General features: G+C 35.8%; 1 pseudogene; it reads right to left on the bottom strand.

Annotated features, from left to right (window-relative positions):
- Positions 1 to 15167: 15167 nt before the first annotated feature.
- On the bottom strand, positions 15168 to 15644 carry LOC144303958 (large ribosomal subunit protein uL11 pseudogene; annotated as a pseudogene).
- Between the last annotated feature and the right edge of the window lie 2773 nt (positions 15645 to 18417).

The raw sequence follows: 18417 nt of genomic DNA, 5'->3' as shown, positions 1-18417 counted from the left end.
AAACCACTGACCCATCCAGGTGTCCCCATCAATCACAATTCTTAAGATAACATATTAAATATTCATTAGAACAATTCTTATGTCTATATTCCTAAAATTGTACAAAGCTTTATAGACCAGAACTAGTTGAAAGTACACAACTAGTTGGAAAAGATATCCACCACCACCAACTGATCCTTTCCAATAATTGTACCCAGTAAGTCTCTTATTTGCTTTTGTTAGTTTTCGTCTCTTTCAATTGAACCATCACTATCACTTAATATTAGTTTTCCTTGAGGAAACTTATTTCTTATTTGATAATTATAGAGCTCTTTTTGTGGAGCCAATTTTTTGTTCAGGGATATTTTTTACTCATCTGTTCTCTAGTGTTACTGACCAATTTAACCTTTGCTTAACATGTTAATGTTCAAGATATTCAGTGCTATTACAAAAGGAATTTCATGGGCAGGAATCCACCATGTGGGCACTCTCAAGATGTATGCTGTTACTGTTACATGGTCAGGGTTTCCCTATGTTGTCTACAGTTATCATTAACTATGGTAACATAGATAAATCCCTACTCTAACCCACACTGCGATATGCTGCCTTGAGTTCCCCATGTGAGAAGCAGCTAAATTGCAAACAGGATCTATGATTTGAATGATCATCCTTGTGACTACTAACTCTATGTCTGATTTTAAAGATATTACTTTTTTTCTTGCTGTCTGGCATATTAATTAATACTATATAGTATATTTTTTTCAATCGGAAGTTATTCAAAGACTAACACTATACCTCATTTTTAGCAGCTCTGCAAAATTATTATCTATCTCTTTATCTCCAAGTTTGCTGACAATGTACTTTATGTGCCCTATTTTCCATTATTTTAAATCAGGACTTACCAGTGATTATCCCCAAATTTGGAGGAAATGCATGAAGCAGTCTTTATGGGATTTAATACTAAACCCTCAGAAATTAAAAATGTATCTCTACCGAGAAATTATACATCATATTTAATGGAGACTATTTATTCAGAAATTATATATATATATACTATCTACAAACTATATATGCTATAAAATATAAAACTATAATTTATAAAACTATTTATAGTTTACTTTTGTAGTACATATATAGAGTTTAAAAGCCAAGTCTTACCTAATAAACTCAAGATAACAAACCTTCTATTTGTAATCTTGCACTCATAACTACTGAACATAAATTTGTTTGTGTAGGATCCCTAATATTATTTATACCTAGAATTCTAATAAATGCCGAGCACTAAGAAAATATTGGAGTCTTGCCTGCAGAATTATCTCATGCATGTGTGTGTGTGATTGTGTATGTATAAAGCTTACAGTAAGCTACTTCTCCAAAATTTTTTACCTAACTCTTGAAAAGGTGAGGAATGTTTTCTCTATGCTCCTTTGAAAGTAAGTACTTAGCATAGAAGAAAGGATATAGGATTTTGAGAAGCAGTTTGAGCCAATGGTATTCAGTCAGAGAGAAAACAGAGCGATGTTAATGAACACAATAAAGATAATTTTCGGAACAATAAGAAAGCCATGCAGTGGAAGATAACATCAATCCATGAGTTACCACTTAATTTTTCACAGAACAGCTTCTATATGAGGCAATAGATGATTAAAAAACAAGTTGACATCAAGAAAGAAAATTCAGGACCCATGTCTTGGTCGGGACCCCTTCAGCACAATGAAATAAGTGTTTCATTATACATTTATGTCTAAAATCATATTTTGCTACATTAAGTAACAAATATTATATAATAATGACTAAGATGTCAAGAAAGTTTCATTAAGCATCTACTTAACATGACAGTGAAGTGCATAGCAGACCTAAGAAATGCGTCCTTTAAAAATAATTAAAACTTTTCATTGATAGTATTTAAAAGATTTAGCTCACCTGTCTAGATAATTCAGATATCCAGAATTATATATACTCTGAGGATTATGATTTTATCTTCATGTGAGGTAGATCTTATTGATGAACTGTCTTCAGTTTGCTTTAGTGCTGATCCATATAATTTTCTCTACAGTCAAATAATAAAAGATCTGAAGTGGGTTTTAATATCATTCTTAGTAGATAACATCATAGAGAAGGCATAAATTCATTACTGAAGCTTGTCTTCTCATGGTTACATATGTCTTAAATCTTACTGCAAAACTGATTTATAAAAAGGAAGGCACTATTCTAAAAATACAAATTGTCTCATTTTGAATTTCATCTTGTAAATTGCTTCGAAAGTGAGTGGGGATCCATGTAATCTATAGGATTATGTGGAACATTACCCTTAAACCCATCTTCTTAGAAAGCGTTTCTTACTTGCATAAATTCTTATTATTTTTGTAAATATTAGATAAGCAGGGATACCTGGCTGGCTTGGTTGGTGGAACATGCAACTCTTGATCTCGGGTTGTGAGTTCAGGACCCACACTGGGTATAGAGATTACTTAAAAACAAAATCTTTAAAAAATAATTTTAGAAAGTGAGACAAGTAAGTTTTTAGGTAAAAATGATAATGTATTGCAAGCTGTTTGCTAAGGGATCACAGAGCAAATTTTTAGGTAAGGAAAATTTACTTTCCCAGATACTGTGTATAAAGCTACTTCAATTAAAGTTATGAAATAATGCTTAAGGATATTTTTCCATGCATGTCAAATAAGTGTAAACTGCTGATCCTAAAACAAAAAGTTCACTACCAATTGAAAATTTTGTGCAATAGATCATTGTTTTATTCAGCTATAAAAATGCTTTACATTGCCTTTAATAATTGATAAAGCCTTATTCTATTAGACATTTTCAATGCAGTTAGTGATATAAATTTATAGAATTACAAGACTCAGGGACTTTTCATAACTTCCAGCTCACAGAGTATAAACACAATTCTGCAATGAAGAAATGTGTACATAATGGGAGAACTCTATTAACATTTTTCTTAACTGCAGAGAGTAGACTTAAATGTTTTTAATTCTTGCTGTTTTTGTTAACACAATATAAACTTTTCAGAAACAAAGTCTTCAACTTATTTATCTTCATATTACCCAAAAGGCACAGCAAAATATTTTGCATCTAATAGTCAATTTACTAATTAGTCAATAAAACATGTTGATTTATTAAGATAAATTATGTGCATGCCAGATTGATGATAAAATAAGAGATGCACCAAACAAGGTAAGGTGTTTTTTCTTCTCTTTTTGTTCAGGCTAAATATTATTGCAATGTAGTAAAAAATATTAGACCACTGTACCTATTTTACTAGAACTTGTTGTAACTTACTTGTACAGATGAAAAGGATATTCCATATGTATATGATTGAATTATGTTCTTCAAAAAGATGTTGAAGTTTTGACTCCCAGTATCTGTGAATGTGACTTTATTTGGAAATAGAACATTTGCAGAAAATCAAGTTAAAACGGGATTATTTGAGTGGGTCCTAATTCAATATGATTCTATTTCTGTAAAAGAGAGAAAATTCCTGTCCCTATGGATGCACACAGAGAGAACTCCATGTGTAGGTTAACTCTTTATCTCAAAATTCAAGCCTCCAGGACTTAGTCAATATTCTGTTGTTTAAGCCAATTGGTTTTGTGGTACTTTGTTCCTGCAGCCCTAGCAAAGTAACACAATATGCATGAGTCATAAACAAAAAATTTAGATGTATTTATTTAGGCAATATAAGAATGGGTTTAATGTTTAACCTTTTTGTTATTAGTTAAAATGTGCTTTAGGGGGCAATAATAATTGTGATGCAAAGTCAACAAAAATTTATATGCAATATCAAATTTTAATTTGGTGAAATTTTTAGAAGTCTGTATATATAGACCAGTATTAGAAGTGAAAACTAAAAAAGAATAAAAACAAAACAAATCAAAAACATAGATGAACAAATACTGTAAAGTGATCATAGACTTTCTTTTCCTGTTCTAATTTCCATTCTTTCTACCTTTTTTTCAGTTTTATTAATATTCCTTATTTTGCCCATTAACAATAAAGTGTAGAAAATTATGTTTTCTTATGGATGGGAAGAGGGAAGAGAAACATCTTTTTTAACTTCCAGTAATAGTCATTTAAAAAAATAGAAAGGCATACTATTCAGAATATACACCCACATACTCCCTTTAACCACTACATTTATATTAGCTTGAATGTTGATTCTCTACTTCTTACTATTGAAGCTCTTCCTTTTTTTTTTATTTTTTAAATTTTTTATTTTATTTTTTAAGCTCTTCCATTTTTTATAATTTCCCCTCAATTCTCTATTATCTCTGAAAATCTGTATCTAATTCAACAATCTGGATGCATTTTCCTTACAATATGTTTTGTTAATCGGTACATTTTTACAATCTGGATGCATTTTTCTTTACAGGTATGTTTGATAGACTTTGTATACTGGTAGAAGTTGGATCTCTGGGGAAGTAGTCTCTGGTAGGCAGAGGATTTAACATGTAGACTATTTTTTTAAGGATCCTGAAATCAGCACTTATGGAAGAGAGGTGGGGTAGCAAGCTTGAGCAGAGGAAGAAGTTGGGATACCATCAAGGCTCATCAGAGGCCCTAGTCAACTCAATGTGGGGCTCTGTAGACAAAGTGGGACTTCCAGAGCTGTGCTAAGTCAGGCTAAAATGGCTGAACTTTATATTCCTGCATAAATCTGTTATTGGTTGGGGGTCCCACTGCAGGAGAGACTGTGACCATGTGCAAGGCAGCTCTCTGTAGCTGAATCGATCCCTGGAAGGGGTGGACAGTTCAAAGCTGTCTGGCAGCAGCACTCCCCAGCAGCTGAGGCAGTAAGTCCTTCACCAGAAAGAACCTGAGTATCGCATTTCAGTGTCCAAGACACAGATGAGTGAGCACCTCCATGAATTTATTTTACCTTAATGTAAAAGATACTCTCTTAATACTCTAGGGATTGCTTTTCTTTTTTTTATTTGGACCATTTCTGATATAAGAGATGTCATATTTAGAACTTTTGTAAATGAAGAATTATTTATTTCATAAAGGAAATAAGCACACACTATCTTAGATTTTTTTGCTTTAAGATAACCATATATTCACAGGTTGACCCTTGCTGGAAGCAGGGTTAACCTTTATGTCTGGACACCCTCTAAAACTTTGAATGCTATATGTTTTCCTACACTGATGGGTGCTGACTTGAACTTTCAAACACTGTCTGATCAGCATGATGAAGCTGACTTAGAGCAAATTCTGAAGACTGACTCCTGTTATTTTGTCACTGGTCACCTTTCACTGCTATTGCTTAAGGGAATTTAAGTTGGGACTTTAAAACAAAATTATTTTAAGTGCCATGCTCTTCATGCCATAAACTGTATCCTATGTATTTGCCCTAAAATATTTCCAACCAGTTACTTCATACTTCTGCCTAGAGAGCTCAGCTTCTGTCAGGATCACAGGGAGATATTGCATAGGTTCACAATTCTGCTGCTTAAGCTCCCTGCACATTGCTTACTTCGTTCATTAAGCTCATAATTTGAAATCTGATTCTTCCCCAGGTTTTTTTGTCCTGTATTTGGCCAGGAACTATCAAGCTCCTTCAAGTTTTCTTTGTGATCGCAGTCTCATCCCTGAGACATCCTATTCTGCTTCAGTTCTTTTTCTTTATTGCTAGAGAATTAAGCTCCTCTTCCCACTCTTTTTAACCATACAATTATCTCTTAGATTTTTTTTTCTGTGGAATTTGGTCACTTCTATATTATCACCACTAAGCTTTTTAATTTAGTATAATTCCTGTCTGTTTACTGATAAAATTTGCTTAACAAGTTTTGTGTATTTATTTTCCTTATAGTGGCAGACTCTCTGTGCTCTGTTTATTTTTTTTTAAGATTTTATTTATTTATGCATGAGAGACACACACAGAGAGAGAGAGAGGCAGAGACACAGGCAGAGGGAGAAGCAGGCTCCATGCAGGAAGGCTGATGTGGGACTCAATCCTGGGACTCCAGGATCACACCCTGAGCCAAAGGCAGACGCTCAACTGCTGAGACACCCAGGTGTCCCATGGTGCTATGGTTTAAACTTGTCTGTAAATACCACAAAGTTTCCACCAATATATAGACAGAGAGGACCCACGCCCTCACCCAAACCAAAGTGCTATTTAAAATACAAATTTTCACAAAAAATATGTATGCGAGTACTAAATGTTCAATAGGTTGTTATATATTTCACCATTTCTTTTTGTTAAAAATCTATTTTGCTTAGCTCCTAGGTTCCTTTTTGCTTTTTCTAATGATTTATAGGTTTGGGGCAGGCAGGTTTATTATTTACCCATGAGACAAAAATATTTTGTAAGCATAAAGAATAGTCATTCTGAAAGCCAGTGTATATTATGATTATTTTGGTCATAGCAAGAAGTGTTTATCTTAAAATCACTATTATTTTATGAAACAGGTATATGATAATAGCCATAACATCAATTATGATTTTAAAAATAGTCCTGTTGATTTCTTTAAAGTGTAATGGTTTGCCTGTAGTAACCCATTGTACCCATTTCCAGATATTCTCTAGTCTATTTTCAACTAGTTTCTATAATATAAAACATAGTTTTATGAGATGAATTCAGCAAAGTTGAATGATACAAGAACAATATGCAAAAAATCAGTAGTATTTCTATATACTGCCAGTGAGCAATCCAAAAGGGAAATCAAGAGAACAATTTCATTTATAATAACATAAAAAGAATAAAATACTAAGGGATAAATTTAACCAAGGAGGCTCAAGACTGGTACATTGAAAGCTATGAAACATTGCTAAAAAGATTAAGGAACTAAATAAATGGAAAAACATTGCATGCTCATGGATTGGAAGACACAACATTGTTAAAAAGGAATTATTCTCTAAAGCAACATTAATGCAATTATTACAAAGTCTTAATGGCCTTTTTTTTTCTTTCTTAAGAAATGGAAGAGCTGATTCTAAAATTCATATGGAATTCCAAGGGACCACAAATAGCCAAAACAATCTTGGAGACAAAGTTGGAGTACTCACATTTCTTAATTCCAGAATTTACTACAAAGCTATAGTAATCAAATGAGTGTAGTACTGACATAAGGAAAAGCATAGATTAATGGAATAATAATAATAATAATCTAGAAATAAACCAATAGGTCTGTGGTCAATTTATTTCGACAAGGATGCCAAAACCATTTAAGGGGAAAGAATATCACCTTTAACAAATGATGCTATAGTTGGGTATCCACATGCAAAAGAATGAAATTGGAATCTTTCCTCATACTATATACAAAAATTATGGAATAAAGAGGTAAATGTCAGAGCTAAAATCACAAAATTCTTAGGAGAAAGCAAAAGTAAATCTCATGACCTTGGAGTTGGCAATGGCTTCTTAGATATAACACCAAAAACACAAGCAACAAAGGGAAAAAAAGATGAATGGGACTTCATCAAAATTAAAAACATTTGTGCATCAAAGGATGCTATCAAGAAAGTGAAAATGAAACCCACATAATGGGAGAAAGTATTTGCAAATCATATGAAAATAATCTAGTATCCGGAGTATGTAAAGAACCCTCACTACCAGCAAAAAAAGACAAAGAACCCAATTAACTGGGTGAAGTACATGAACAGAAATCTCTCCAAAGGAAAAATAAATAAATAAATAAATAAATAAATAAATAAATAAATAAATAAATAAAAATTTCTCCAAAGAAGATACACTAATGATCAATAAGCACATGAACAGATGCTCATCATTTGTCATTTGGGAGATGCAAATCAAACACAATGAGATACCAAGTAACAGCTACTAGGATGAAAATGATAATAATAATAAATAACAAATACTGCAAGGATATGGAGAATCGGAACACCCATATATTGCTGATATGTAAAATGGTACGGCTACTATGAATAATGGTTTGGCAGTGTTTCATTCAGATGTAGAACTACCACGTGAGCCAGCTATTTCTAGGTATATGCTCCAAAGAATTTAAAAGAGATGTTCCAACAAATCCTTGTACATAATGTTCATGCCAGTACTATTTAGAGTCGTTGAAAAAATACACACAGCCCAGATGTTGATAAACTGAGGAATGAATAAACAAAATGTGGTACAATCGGACATCACTTGGTCATAAAAAATAATGAAGCACTGGTATATGTTATAGCATGGATAACTTTGAAAACATTAGGCCTAGTCAAAGTTTAAGGCAGACATAAAGGCCACATGTTGTATGATTCCGTTTCTATGAAATATCCAGGGCATATAAATTTGTAGAGACAGAGAGTAGATGAGTGGTTGCCAGGGAACCACTGTGGGTAGGGAAAAAGGGGTAGTGACTGTTCAAGGGTATGGAAGTCCCTTGTGGGGTGATGAAAGTATTCTGGAACTAGACAGAGGTGAGTGTTGCACAGCATTGTGAATACACTAAATGTTACGAAATTGCACAATTAAAATGGTGAATTTAAGTTATGTGAATTTTACAAACAAAAAAATGATTTATAGAAAAAAAGATGCCCCACCAAATGTACATTCTTTTGAAGTTTAATTTCTCATTAAAGTAGAAACTTCTGGAACACCTGGGTGGCTCACGGTTGAGCATCTGCCTTCAGCTCAGGGCATGATCCTGGGGTCTGGGATCAAGTCCCAATTGGACTCCCTGCGAGGAGTCTGCTTCACCCTCTGCCTATATCTCTGCCTCTCTGTGTGTCTCTCATGAATAAATAAATAAAATCTTAAAAAAAATTTTTTTAAAGTAGAAATTTCTTTCCAAACATTTGTATTTGGATAGAATTTTATCTTAAAGTTTAGGTGCAAAAATATCCAAGGATGCTTCCTTATTAGTACATGGAATAGCATATGACAGCAATCAATTTGCTTGGTCTGTTATGAAAGTTATTTAGTTTAGTAGATACTATAGTCTTGCCACCAAACAAGAAATTCTATAATTGTATTAGAGTGTGATTTGGATGGTACAATTAAGTCTAATTATATTTTTGTTTTACTAAGTCGTAAAATCACTAGAAAAGTTTTCGTGTACTCTGACATAGATTTGTGGCAGCTGCTTCCACACTTGTCATCCCCCAAATTATAATTCCCATGTGTAAACCTTTGTGCCAGAAGAGCCCTGGGCCTGCGTGACATCAATATAAATAGGTCACCACACTGATTATTAACTCTTCTGCCTCATTGTGGTAAAATTGATCAAACTCAGAAGGGCCACCTCTATCCAGCCTCTTTTCTTTGAAAGAGCAATCATGCTCTCTAAGCACTGGCAACACAATATTGATTTTGGAATCAATGTTGCCACATTCAGGGCAAAGTTGGATCTCTGATTGGCAGCAGGAAAATGGGTAAGAACGTTTCAAACTTTAAAATAAAAGCAAGTAAACATTAAATTACATAAAATCACATCTGTTCTGGCCGCTTCTCTGAGGATTTACCTTGAGACAGACATGAAATATCCAACCTTCAACTTTAGAAATTCGAAAATCAACCAGCCACCCTGATCTTGTAGATCAAGATTCCAGCTGAGACTTGAATGTTGACTTAAGGGCTCTTTCAGATATTTCATTTTCAAACTTTTATCAGTTTTCAAGAACCGAGATCCTAGGTTTGGATTTAAATATAAAAGTACATCCCCACAACACTCATAACTAAAAGCCCAGCATTGCTTTACAGGCAAAATGCTTCACTGGACAAAAACTAAGTTCATATGCTGCAAATGTAGGTAAGAACAGGTTTGTCAAAAATAAATGCCCAGCCACGCTTTGATCTCATAATGAAGTGACAGAGTAGAAATAGTGATTTTTTTTTTCAAATTAACATAGATTTTCAGATGAAAAATATGCTAAGTAATGGAGTTTTTGTTCTTTGTATTTTTTTTTTTTTCCTAAGCTTTGTGTTTTCTGGCGTGCACACACCTCCACTGATGCTATTAACTGGATTCATCTGCCAAAATAGTCTCAACTAGTGAGGAGAGTTTGTCCTTAGCCCTCCTGATCATGTTTCCGAAAGTTGACTTTAAGTTACAGTGTTTCATTTTGATTTTGCAGCCATCTCTAATCCTGAAACTAACACATTGTACACAATTTGTACTTAACCTCCTTGGTACCTTTTGTTTCTTTGACAGATGGCTGCTGACAAAAATCAGCTTGGGTGGGGAGCTCAAGTTCCAAGAAATGTAAGAATTGCACACACAGCTAATATCCCTCAGGTTTATTCCTGCATGCCACATGATGAACAGAGACCTGAGCCAGAGCCCCTGCCTTCTGGGATGGCCCTTACCAATGATGGCTTTGTCTCTTGCTGGAGTCCCAGTTCCCTAGTCTGTAAATCAGACATAATTGTGATTGTCATCCCCTTTACTTCACCAGGGGAATTTGAGGATCGCAAAACCACATAGCACATGACAATATAAAATGCTATGGTAATGGTTAAAATGAAGAATGACCTTGTCCTGCCAATGAGTAATTTCCTCGCAGGGAGTAAGTTAGGCATCTGGGATGTGAATTAACTCTCTGTGACCCTGAGGGTGCCGTTTTCCGCTGAATGCTAGAGGGCATGAAAGAATATGAAAGAATATACTATTTCCACAGAAGGCCGGAGTGCTTCTGCCCTTCCCACTATGCCTACATTTTTAAGGTAACTAAATAGTTGCCAAGGAGATATTAGGCACTCTTGGGAAACACTAAAAATTAAATCTGGAAAATTATCCCAGTCTTACTGAAGTAACCTTAATTGTTCAAGTAACTGCAAATGTCTCTACCTTTCATATAATAAACTAAAATCTTTTCATGCCTTCGGACCCCCCACTCCACCCTCCGCTATGCCCTGAAGTTAGCCTCAAAGACTAGAAGCCTGAACAGGTCACAGTTGTTCTTCACAGATCATTATAGCTCTATGAATTATGAATTTATACAAGTTTCTTTTATCCTGTTGATAAATTATTATGACATTGTAATGAGCGTATTCTTTAGGTTTACGACTTACTTCCTAAGTTAATGATCACTTTGCAATAGTTTGTTAGGACCACTAGGGTAATAGAGTACCACAAATTGGATTGCTTAGACAACAGAAAGGCATTATCTCTTGTTCCCTGGAGACTAGGAAACCCAGGGCCAGGTTGGCTCCATCTGAAGGCTGTGAGGGAGAAATCTGTTCCATTCTTCTCTCCAAGCTTCTGGTGGTGTGACAGCAATCTTCAGCCATTGTTAGCTTCTCCTTCATCACCTTGATCTGTGCCATTATCTTCACTTGGCATTTTCTGTATGTATATGTCCAAATTTCCCTGTTTTATAAAGATGCCTGTCATGTTGGATTTAGAGACTCTCCTTCCTCCAAAATGACCTCATCTTTTTTTTTTTTATGACCTCATCTTAATTTAACTAATTACATCTGCAACAACTCTATTTCAAAATAATGTCATATTCTGAGGCATTAAGGGTTAAGACATCAACATATGAATTCAACCCATAACACAATTTTATTGAATCTAAATTACATGTATTCAAGCAAAGCAAGAAATAATAACTCATGATGTTTGAAATTTATATCTGAAGCCATATTCATTTTTCCCATATTCTCCATAGCTTTTTAGATTTCCATTGCATCCTTAAGCTTTTATTTTCAATGTCTATATAGTGTGGCAATTGCTTCTATTTGGATGTCTTATAGAGGCTCTTTTTTACCCTTCCTAAAGTAATTTCTACATTTTTAGGATTCTCAATTCTATTACCATTGTTTGGATTACCACTTCATACCTTAGTTTGATATCACGTGTTCACTCTAAAATTCATAAATGCTTGAAAGTCAGGCACTTGAAGCCAGGTTTCATTGAGCCTGCATGGTAGTAGATCTATGACCTTGGGCAAGTGAACTTCCTTGCCAGTAAAGGTATACATTTGTAATAGGGTATTTTTGTTTTTGTTTTTGTTTTTTGTTTTTTAAGATTTTATTTATTTATTCATGATAGTCACACAGAGAGAGAGAGAGAGAGAGGCAGAGACACAGGCAGAGGGAGAAGCAGGCTCCATGCAGGGAGCCTGACATGGGATTCGATCCTGGGTCTCCAGGATCGTGCCCTGGGCCAAAGGCAGGTGCTAAACCGCTGCGTCACCCAGGGATCCTGTAATAGGGTTTTAGCAAGAACTATATAGGATACTGGAAATAAAGTTGGTAAAGCTGTGGGCACAATGCTTGAGATTTAGCAAATGCTCAGGTAATTACCTGTTTTCATTTAATTATTCAAAATGGCTCTGTGTTATCTGCAAATTGAAGGGAAAACAATGCAGGCTTTTCTCCAGGTCATTCAACAAAATTTACATAAGACTATGCATAGTTGGTCATTTAACTACTTATATAAGACTACATCAATTTTTTTCTAGGTCACATTACTGTAACAAATGACCCTCCCCTAAGTCTCAAGTAGTTCATAAAAACAAAGGGATGTTTTGTGTGTGGTTTTGTTTTGTTTTGCCCTTGTTCCTGTTTTGTATTAGCTACTTGTCCCAATAGTTCTGCTCCTGCCCCACGTTTCTGCCCTATTCCAGAATGCAGGCTACAAATAGAACCTGAAGGCCCTATCTTGAACATAGGATTCTTATAAGAGAGGAAAGGAGATCAAACCAAAGTATGCAATGGCTCTCAAACCGTCTACTCACAATTGCCATATTCTCACTTCTACTCAAATTCCATTGCCCAAAGTAAATCATTTGGACCAGCATGATACCATGAGGTTGGAAAGTATACTCTTTCCACAGAAGGGGATAGCAAGTCACATGGTAAAAGATAGAAATACGTAATCTTCTAACAGGGAAGGAGGGAGAAAATAATTCAGAACATAATACAATCTGTTACAAGGACCAAGCCTAGTTCCGATGCCAGAAAACCACCAGGATTAGTATCATACCCTCTGTAGATGAGCCCTTTTAGTTCTCCCTATTGTTCTGAATCTGCTGGGAAAACACAATAGTTATAACTTTGAAATGACTAATATTAATATCCCTCATCAAAGGCTTTTGGAAAAACATCTAATTGGCATACTTTTGTCCACATGTATGATTAAGCCCTCCAAACTTCCCAAACCAACATGATGTTTCCTCCTCTGCAGATTCATACCAGCTTTCCACAATTTATCCGCAAGTGTTTAGTGGTCTAGGAGACATCTTTTGTTTCTGCCTAGTAAGGAACACTTTCTGGCTTCCTCTGGTCATAATATCCCTCTCTTTTTTTTTTCTTATTACCCTTTACCATTTCAGTCTCCTGTCTCAGTTGGGTATTTGGTGCTTTAAAGCAATATGAAATTAAAACCAAAGGATCATTATGCATTACAATTTTCTTAGAGAAATAGTTTAAGAATAAATCCTCCAAAGTATAGGTAGGATTTGGGCAAATGGATGGGAAGAATTCCAGATGAAAGAATTAGGGTGGCAGCCCTGGTGGCTCAGCGGTTTAGCACTGCCTTCGGCCCAGGGCGTGATCCTGGAGTCCCGGGATCAAGTCCCATGTCAGGCTCCCTGCATGGAGCCTGTTTCTCCCTTTGCTTGTGTCTCTGCCTCTCCTCTCTCTATGTCTCTCATGAATAAATAAATAAAAATCTTTAAAAGAAAGAAGAAAGAAAGAAAGAAAGAAAGAAAGAAAGAAAGAAAGAAAGAAAGAAAGAAGGAAGGAAGGAAGGAAGGAAGGAAGGAAGGAAAGAAAGAAAGAAAGAAAGAAAGAAAGAAAGAAAGAAAGAAAGAAAGAAAGAAAGAAAGAAAGAAAGAAAGAATCAGGGTTTGACACACCACAGATGAGCAAGTCCAGGAGGAAGCTCAGTGGCACTGGAATCACAGAGTGCTTTAGGGTAGAAACAAACAATAAGAAAGAAGCATGGGAGAAGTTAAACGTGACCTATGGTGACAAGTGAAGGTAACTAGGTTTCATCTTGTCAGCAGACAAGGATGTCTCCTTGTCTCTTTACAAGGAGAGAATAGAAGAGTGAACATACACACACTTTATATCATCATGCTTGAAAGCATGGTCTCAGATAGTTTGCCCTGGATTTGAATCCTAAACAATTACTCACTATCTGTATAAACTTAACAGACATTTAACTATTCTATTTCTAATGTACAGTGGAAATATATTTATCTGTGGAGTTAGTGCTCATCTGTGGTTACCATCATCCACTCTGGCGAGTTTAGGCTCAGTTTGGAGAGAGTTACTACAGAATGTAAAATGGCATTTGGAACCATTGACTGAAGAAGACAGTACTGATACTGAGATTTGAAAGTGATGCCCAAAGCCCCACTGCAGAACTGGACCACAACAGAAGCCACTGCTTGGTTTAGTGCTCAGCAAATGCTGAGTGCCCATGAAAGATTTTAGGATCATAGATTTGAATAAAGAAGAAAACAGAAGCCACGGTCATTTCTGAGATAATTGCTGTAGTTTAGAATAGAGGAAATAATGGAACAAAATGCAAATGCAAATTGTAAATATGAACAAGGGAATATAAACATTTGAGCTATTTCAAAGGCACATGGACAGGATTCAATGATAGAACATAACTGCTAGTTTCTAAGCATATTGTTCAGATTGCTAGGGATTTTCAGTGTAAGACTACTTGTTTTATTCCAACATGCATAACAGAAAGGAAATCACATCATTTTAAGATAGCAGCATTGGTTGTCCACAGTCTTCTTGTGTTCTCAGACTCACATATTGTTAGGACAGATACCTGAAGAGTTTGTGGTAACTCAGCATTTATTTGAAGAGATAAATATGTCTCAATAAATATGTTTTGATGGCTCTTATGCAATATCTGATAATTTAAATAGGTACTTATCAGAAGTGAAATTAATATGCTTTTTTTATTTGGTAAGTCAAAATATCTCCATTTTGGGATCCCTGGGTGGCTCAGCGGTTTAACGTCTGCCTTCCGCCCAGGGCGTGATCCTGGAGACCCAGGATCGAGGCCCGCATCAGGCTCCCTGCATGGAGCCTGCTTCTCCCTCTGCCTGTGTCTCTCCCTCTCTCTGTGTCTCTCATTAATAAATAAATAATCTTTGGGGAAAAAAAGATAAAAATAAAATATCTCCATTTATAGACAAAAGTCATTAGTGGAGAGATTAGGCCTTTTTGTTTGTTTGTTTGTTTGTTTTGGTTTTGGTTTTGGTCAAATGACGCTGTATTGAAATCTTTTCCCTGGCAGTTCTTAGCTGGCTGGGCATTCCACCACACACTGCTGACGCTGTCTGTGATGTCATGGAGTCACGGCTGTCAACACTGCAGCCCACAGACTGGGCAGTCCCCAGGATCTCTTTAATGTTTCTGGAGAGTTCTCTGGCTAAAGATCAGTATCACATCTGTCAAGCAATGTTGGCAATCTCATTAAAAGTGATATTTCCACTGTGTTTCCCGGTTTTCTGCTTCTTTCTGTCTCTTGGAGGTTTCTTGAGGGCTTTGATAACCAAGGCAGAGGAAGAAGGTACCACTTCAGTCAGGGCCTCTCTGTTCAAATGGTCAGTTTCACGGTCATCCTCAGGCCCTTCCCATTGCCTGTTGCCTTGGCAATGTCAACACCAACCTTTTTTGGAGACAGACCCAGAGGGGTGATCTTTGGGGCCAGGGCGGATGTGGCACTGACTTCCCCACCAGGGCACCTCAGGTATACAGCTTTGATTTCATTCATCGAAAAATAAGTCCATGTCATACACATGCACATAGGAAGAGCAATGCGGGTATTCAAACCAGGCAGACTCCATATTCGGGGGAAATAGACATGTACATGCATCATGTGAACTAAGATCTTAATTTCTTAATGCTAATATGAAGTTGATTCACTAAGCAGTTTCTCAGGAAAAGCGAATACTAAATGTCACAACAGATGGAATGCTCGTTTGTTGTCTTATTCCGCCCTTTGGAGGTTTCAAGCTGCTGCTTCTCGCTACAGAACTTCAGTTAGGAAAGTCAAAGTTAGAAAAAGCAAATGAGAAAGAATAGAACCACAAGGGGCAAATCTTCCAGCATGACAAATTCGGGATATATTTCAATAAGGAAAAGAAAAGGGAATATTGCTTATCTCTAAACATTGGGGGGGGGGGTGATACTTGCTCCTTCCCTTCCTTATGCAGAATTCCTGTACTATATGTCATGATATCTACATGTAGCATACATTAGTATGCTTTTATCTGCAGAATCCAGAGATTCAGCTACCATTTCTCTGTTTTTCTCTCATTTTCATTTTAATCACACATAGTAAGAAAGTTTGTGGCCAATGAAATGCCTACTTCAAGACCTGCCCCTAGAAGTCATATGGATACCTCAAGGCAAAAGGGACCCATGAACTACCAGCCTGCATCTTAGGCTCCATCTCACCAAATTATTGTCATAAATTATATAGGAGAAAGTGTCTCTGCAACTTCCCTTTGATTCTTTGCCATGTCCAGGTTTTGCAGTAACCTGGCAGCTTAGTGAGCTGAAGGCTTTGTCTGATTAAATCCTAGGCTTCTTTTTGTCTTTCTTTGGTCCACCTCATGACAGTGAAACCGGCTTGAAGGACCCAGCCCAGCATGGTAAATTCCCAATGATTTATGCAATGTCACTTTCTTGATGATTAACCTGAATAAATCATGGTGGTATTTTCAGCAGTGATACAGCTGCCCTTTATATTCTTATCAATTTTCAGGGCGAGAAGAAATTAGCCCAGTCCTCTCATTGATCTTGTGAGGAAAAGTGTACCTCACAGCAGGGGTTCTACTGATAAACAATGAACACTACAAATCACTTATCAGTTTACTTTTAATCAATAAAACTTCTCACGATACATTATTCTAGCAATTGGTCTAAATCACTGTGCCTATAACTGTTGTTTTCAAAACCTTTTAATCTAATTGGAAAATCTTCCTTTGTACTAGTAATAAACACTCACTAAACTGTCTGCACCTAATTGAGCTATAGTAATTTATGGGTGCTCCCTACTGTTTTTTCCCCTCTTTAATCAGAGGACCATTTTATGTCTTTAACTAATGAAATCTAAAAATCCACCCAGTAGTTCTGATCAAATGTCACTAGTGAATAAATCTTCATTAACACTGGCAGGTTCCAAACCTACCTTCAATCTTGATTTAATTATTGTCTCACAACATACTCTTTTGTCAGGTGGAAAACACCTTTTTTCCCCATTTCTTCAAATAGCATGCCTTCATCACCAGAGATCTATAGGGGTAGAGCAAGGCCCTCAGGCAGCTAGGGATGGAAGCAGAGTCATCTCCAGTATAATCAGTTCCATGTCCCCTGGTCATGGGCACTGCTTCTGTTTCTGTCTCTTCTGCAACTTTTTATCTTTGCCAGTATAAAAACGCATTTCTAGCAATTTACTCAAAGTGTTCAAGCTCTGATAAATTAATTTACTCAAAGTCAGAGAAGAACAAAAGATAAACCAAAATACTGTTAAGAGGAATAAATTATGCCCACTATAGCTGATTATTACAGTAGGAAAGTTTTCTTGGGAAACTAAAATCAGAGCAAATGGAATTAGATACTAAACTTGGAGGAGTGTCACAAAGCTGGCACCTACAATCGACCAACCAGATCCAGTGGAGTCTTCATTAACTATATTAACATTAAATTGACAAGGCACTTATTTTCCTGAACTGTTCTCAGAAACACTGACTGGTTTATTTTGAAAGTTCCTTTTTGTACCATCTGCTTCATTTTGAAACATGCCCTCATATCATTTATATAATTCTAAAAAAGTATGCCACCCACAAGTGACTTGGATACCTTAAAATTAATAAAAGAGAAATAGATTCTGACAAGCAGGAGCTAGATCAAAAGTGAATGATACTAGCTTTGAGAGCTAGTTTAATTGCTAGTTAACAAATATTTATGTAGTTTTTACCATATGTCAGGTACTCTTCTAAGTCCTTCACAAATTTTAATCTTAGAAACAATTCTAAGAGGTTGGTCTTATTTTTTAAGAATAACATTTTCCAGCTGAGGGCACTGAGGCAAAGTTCAAGCATTTTGCTAGTCGTATAGCTAGTGAGCGGTAGAACTGGGATGTATCCAAATAGATAGGCTTTGGAGTTTGTGCTTTTTTTCTCTACATCATGCTATCATTTTGCACAATTGCATATCTGACTTGATTATGAGTTCTAGAACATAAGGCAAAAAGAGAGCATAACAATGCCTCAAGGAAGATATTTCTCCTGATATTTAATTATAAAAATGTATCCTAGCTCATATTCTACAGAACTCTAGCTTTCCACCATGATTATCAAAAAAAAAAAAAAAAAAAAAAAAAGGATTCCACGGGTCAATGAACTGAGCTATGTTAACCATTTTTAAAATTTCCTTAGAAATTCACAAACACACTGTCATGCTAAAGCTTCTGAGAAGATGTACAACAATGACATAGGATAACTAGATGTAAGCTAGTATTTATAGGCCTACTCAACAGC

This window comes from Canis aureus, chromosome 33, assembly GCF_053574225.1.
Source record: "Canis aureus isolate CA01 chromosome 33, VMU_Caureus_v.1.0, whole genome shotgun sequence".
Lineage (NCBI taxonomy): Eukaryota > Metazoa > Chordata > Mammalia > Carnivora > Canidae > Canis > Canis aureus.
Note: the sequence above shows the minus strand (reverse complement) of the source record. Positions and strands in the feature narration are given on the sequence as shown.